General features: G+C 39.7%; 1 protein-coding gene across 1 annotated transcript in view; it reads left to right on the top strand.

The window, feature by feature from the left end:
- Nucleotides 1-6,083, top strand: part of ryr2a (ryanodine receptor 2a (cardiac)) — a 124,207-nt gene that overhangs the window by 3,113 nt on the left and 115,011 nt on the right. The window lies entirely within an intron of this gene.

Genomic DNA, 6,083 nt, shown 5'->3' with positions numbered 1-6,083 from the left:
GATTGATTGATTCAGTACAGTAAGCATTAAAAGAGGCGTTATTGATCAGTGTGGGAATGTCACTGAATCACAGATGATACAGCAAACACAGGACATTAGAAGAACTACAGGAACAATACAGATGATTGGATGCGAATTGTATTGATTATAGGTGACAGGTGTTAAGCAGTCATGCGTGTAACCAAATATATCAAACGCAGAGTTTAGGAATCTGTCATTGTTGTGATGATGGTACAGGGCTGATATGAATAACTGTTTGTGATCAATAATAATAACAAGGTGAGGTCGTATCGCTGTGGCTTCTTTGCATTCATGAGTGTCGTCAGTGCAGATGTTTGCAGCATCGCCGTGTTGGTGTGGACTTTGGTTCGTCTAGAACCTCATGCATCAGTTCTGCCCACAATCGATCCGTTGATTGTTGTTCCAGCAGCACAAAAACACCCAAATCACCCTGATGAACAGATAGAAGCGCCTTCAGTAAACCAGCAGAAAATCATTAGCAACCATTACATGTTGAAAACGGCATTGATTCCCTCCTCCACCCCTTCAGCTCAATGCAGTGCAGGTTAGACGGGACTGAGTCCAGTGTGTGTGTGTGTGTGTGTGTGTGTGTGTGTGTGTGTGTGTGTTATGGTGTAAAAATGAACACTCGGATCACTGTAACGGCATGCGCTGGATATGATGATGCATCTGAAGAACTGCATCTCAGGAAACCTGCCAGCACTATTCACCTCAGGAATAATGAAGAAAGAAAACCTAGCATAATTTTTTGCATTGTGACGTTATTGTATCATCATAATTTATATATGTGTGTATATATACATATAATATGCATTTTTTTATTTAATATATATGTAATTTAAAAAAATTATAAAAAAATTCTCCATGAATCATTTGTTGATTTGAATCATCATGAATTATTGCTTTGATGCAAAAATTACGAACTCATAAATAAAGCACTGAGGCTGACTGAAGTAAAGATGTGTTTAATGTTACAATACAGAAACTCTTACTGGTCTTACAGTTACGTTTCTGCATTTAGCAGATGCTTTTATCCAAAGCGACTTTCTTTAAGCATCCTCTTCGTTGCGTTTCGAGGCGAATCATGAGACACACTGGAGTCTTGCAGGGTAACCTGGGAAAGAGATTTTGTAACCGCAACGAGAGCGTCGAACTGCCTGCTTTCTCTCTTCTGTCTCTCTCTCCACACAGCATTAATATTTGATAAGATTCTCCTGTTACATAATCGAGAGGGAAGATAAATGAGCAGAGGAGCGCGGAGCCTGTCGAGCTCAGAGTTTGAGTCTGACCTGGAAACACAGTTGTGTCATGAGCAGACGACCTCACTGTCCACGGCCATGTGGAGTTGAGCCGCTCTGATTGGACGCCTGTCCAGCCGCTTCAGCCAATAGCAGCCGCCAGCATCTGTCATGCATTTCAGTATTGTTTCATGTCAGAAATTTGATTAACAAGGCAAGTCAGGTTTATTTATGCAGCACTTTTCATGATCGCTTCAAAGCAGCTTTACTGATACAATGACTATATCATGACGTGTATCATTGCTGTGATTTAAATTAATGAAAGTCAATTATTTCTTGATAAAAGATTTTATTAATTTCACCCACATGTACATGTTTTTATCAGGGAGCTTCTAGAGCGTTCTATAGTGAATTATAAAGTGAACTCTATAGTGAATTCTGTAATGAACTCTAGTTAATTCTATTGAAAATATAGTAAACTAATGAATTATATATGGAATTCTAGTGATTTCTGTAGTGAACTCTATAGTCAATTCTATAGTCAATTACATAGTTAATTCTGTAGTGAATTCTGTAGTAAATATTATAGTAAACTCTACTGTGAATTTTATATTTAATTCTAGTTAACTCCGTAGTGAACTCTAGTCGATTAGTCAATTACATAGTGAATTCTGTAGTGAACTCTAGTTAATTCTGTAGTGAATTCTGTAATGAACTCTGTAGTAAACTTTATAGTGCATTATATATTGAATTCTAGTGATTTCTGTAGTGAACTCTATAGTTGATTCTATAGTCCATTACATAGTGAATTCTGTAGTCAACTCCTATAGCTTGTTTTTGGTTGTTTAATGATTCTGATTTTTGAAGCAGTTTTTGTAAACACTTCTTTGAGTGATCTAATTAGCATATGTGTAAATGATACATTGTGGCTAATTAGCATATGTTGATTCCTCTGGTCAGCTTTGTTGGTCGGCAGCATTTGTAATTCATATTGCTAACAAAAAGTGTCATAGTTCGAGTGTAATAACACGGTATTCTTTCAGGTTCCACATGAATGAATGAATATGGTAAACATTCAGTACCATGGTATAACCATCATGGTCCCGTGATGACTTTGCTGGTTAATGAGGCTCTGGTGAACAGTGTGTGATGTCGGGGTTCGATGTGATTCATAACATCACACTCACGGTTCTTCTGAGTGTCATCGGCGCTGTGATTGGGCTGTAGGGCCGTGCAGGTGATTACATGACTGACGTTCAGAGCAGCTGCGCATCTGTGAGTGATTATTGATGTGATGTAATACGACAGAACATTACACCTGCTTCATGTGGAAGTGAAAGAAGGTCTCTATGTAGTGAACACTGATGAGTGGAGGAACTCCGTGATGTCGGTCTCGAGCCGTCAGAGCAGAGTGTGTGTGTGTGTGTGTTTGCTCGTCCAGTGTGCAGCGGGGAGAGAGCTGTGTGTGTGTGTGTTTAATAGAGTCACTGCAGGTCTGTCTGATTTACTGTGTAATTAAGAGAGCGAAACACAGAGAGAGAGACAGGAGGAGTTTCTCGCTCCGGTGTCACTGTGATGTAGTGCTGGTGTTCGAGCACAGCACAAGAGTGTGTGTGTGTGAGTGTGTGTGTGTGTGTGTGTGTGTGTGTGTGTTTACTGCTGCTGTGAGATCAGAATAAAACAAACAAATACATGTAAAATAAAAGCAAAACAAAAAAAATACATATTTTATTTGAAATAAAATTAAAATCAAGTAATAAAAACATCAAAATAAAACAAAATATGAAAAAGGTGAAATATTTTGTTTACCTGCGTGCCATGTGACCATTGATCATCAGTCAGGCCATCTGACCGGATTATAGTGTAACTAGTGGGTTGTTAGTGCTGTTGTGCTGGTTTACATGTCTCTGTTAAACAGCTGGACCGTCGCGAGTGTGTGTGTGTGTGTGTGTGTGTGTGAAACGCCATCAGCTCTAGTGTTTGCTCAGATCAGCTGTTAGTTTCGTCACTGGAGCAGCCAGCTGATCGGTTGGTTCATTTGTGATTCAGTGAAGATCGTTTATGATTGTCACTGAATGTGTTCATCCTGTGAAGAGCTCAAGTGTGTGTGAACAGAGCGAGTGTGTGTGTGTGTTTGTTCAGCGGCGCTGCATGTATGCATCCTCTATTCTCTGTAGTGACGCGCTCGTTTGGCCAATAAGAGTCAACTGTTCAATTGGCTCTTGACATTTTATTAATGACAGATGCTGCTGCACTGTGACTGTCGCAATTAACATCCCACAACTCACATGCAGCTGTGTGTGTGTGTGTGTGTGTACACTAGCCCTTGTGTCTGTGTGTGTGTGTGTGTGTGTGTGTTGACGCCAGGCGGCAGTGAATGATAAATGGGTATTATTGTATGGGCTTTGTGGTGTTGTTATAACAGGATGTGCTCAAAGATGCTGTGTAAACACACACACACGCACAGACACAAGGGCTAGTGTACACACACACACACACACACACACGCAGTGTACACACACACACACACAGACACGAGGGCTAGTGTACACAAACACACACACACAGACACGAGGGCTAGTGTACACAAACACACACACAGACACGAGGTCTAGTGTACACACACACACACACACACACACACACAGTCCAGGTGAACAGGACACAGCAGCGCTGCAGCTCACCTGCTACAGCAGACGTGTTTCTGTTGTGACAGTATTTACAGAATTTAAAGTGATTTCTGAGACTACGGTGAGTATTTCCTTTAATAATAATTATAATAAAATGGTTTGAGACGATGAGAATTATTACAAACCTGATCATCATGAATATAATCTACATGAAACTCAAACCTCAAAATGATACAAAAGTTGTACAACGAATCAGATTCAAACAGGGTTATGCACTGGTGTCTGTGACTGCTGTGTGAATGTGAATCTGCATGTTGTGTCTCAGTTTGCTGTGTTACACACTCTGAAGCACGTGTGACGCTCGTCTGCGTCTCACTATATTAACACATGAACTTCATCTGAGAGTCACTTCAGCACCATTTCATCAGAGAAAAACTACCGTCAAACAACCCCCCCGAAATAAACGTTCGTTTTAACTTGAAGAAGTTATGACAGAAATACATTGCTAAGAATATACTTCACAAAGTAATAAAAATACAGTTTATTAAATTATTTTTTTAAGGAATAACATGCAATATTTCATCCATGTTTTCATTTAAACAGTAAACTTCTGTTGTGCAGTGCTATGTTTGCCAAAAAAGAAATTAATTGTTCAAATTTCATTTGATTAAATATTACATTGTTTTAAATCACTCTCACTGACCTTTTCCTGGACTCAATTCGAGCAGCTGAGTCTTTAGCCATTTTCAAAAAACGTGTAAAGATACATATTTTTCATCAGCACCTGACCAATTACTAGCACTTATGACTAGCACTTATCTTGCTATGTATTAAAACATAAAACACAGAATCCAGAAAACTAAACAACAACTGAAAATATCATACATGTCATGCATTTTATAACTCTGTCTGTAATGAAACTCTCAGGATGTGTGTTTGGGTCAGTCTGGCGCTCTAATCAGAATGCAGGCGGAGATCACCCAGAATGCAATGCTTCCGCATGGACAGCACCTCACTGCTGGAAGAGACAGATGGGAGCTGATATCACACACACACACACCTTCAGGAACATCAGCTGAATCTGATCACTCTTGAAATGCAGTAGCAGATCTGAAGCTCACAGCTGCAAGAGAGAGAGTGAGTGTGTGTTTGTGTTTGTGTACACTAGCCCTCGTGTGTGTGTGTGTGTGTGTGTGTGTGTGTGTTTATCTTTGAAGTGAACAAGCCTTTGACTGTGACCTTTCTGCTGTGAATGAACCAATGATGTGAGCTGATATTCAGAGCACCGCTCACACTGACCTTTTCAGACAGGAAGTGGAAAACTGGCACTCACACGACACTAAACAGCTACTTTATTTGAGCATTAAAGGAAATATTGATTCATTATTATTTTATAACGTTTGTGAAGGTTTCCTTTTCTAAACAGACAATTTATACGATGACCAAGTTTCCATCGTTTGGTAGGAATGCACCGAATGTTCGGCAACTGAAATTATTCGGCCGAAAATAGCATAAGCGAATAAGTGAAAAGACCGAATAAATTGTACCGAACAATGACGTGACGCTATCAAATAGCCACCAGCGCAGAGTGAGAGGCGCGCACTCTTTATAATGCAGCAAACATGTCAGCAGTGTGGAAGCATTTAAAACTGTCCGAGAAAGACAGCGACAGACAGCGAGAGACTGTTTAGGACTGCAGCGCATGTCTTCGATGAGAAGAGGAAGGGCTGATTGTTGCTGGTTACTGTATGATGATTGAAATCGCGAAATGGCCTTAAACAATTAGTAAATAAACTGCAGAACGTTATGTTTTCTAATACACGCGCGCATTGCATGTATTCTGACAGCGCTGCACAAACTCACGACGCTATCTGCTTGTTAACCAGGGTTCAAAGTCCAAAGCGTGAGGAAAATCTGCGCTGAAACAATGTTACTCGTCAGTTGCTCACACATTTTTATGAATTTTTACAAGGCATGTGACAATGCGATACGTGCGACGCATTCATAATGAGACTCGTTTATAAATCTGCTGTTGTCAACAAAAAGAAGCATTGAGGTCTTCCTGCGCGTTTCCACCAAAATAAAAGTTGAGAAAAAGCAAGAAATCCGTCAACATTCATAAATGTTAGTATTGTTGAAATTTTACTGTTGTTCTGTAAAATAAAATAAAAAGTAAGACAATAATAATGATAAT

Source organism: Sinocyclocheilus anshuiensis, unplaced genomic scaffold (genome assembly GCF_001515605.1).
Source record: "Sinocyclocheilus anshuiensis isolate Anshui unplaced genomic scaffold, SAMN03320099.WGS_v1.1 scaffold652, whole genome shotgun sequence".
Classification (NCBI taxonomy): Eukaryota; Metazoa; Chordata; class Actinopteri; order Cypriniformes; family Cyprinidae; genus Sinocyclocheilus; species Sinocyclocheilus anshuiensis.
This window is presented reverse-complemented; position numbering and strand designations above follow the sequence as displayed.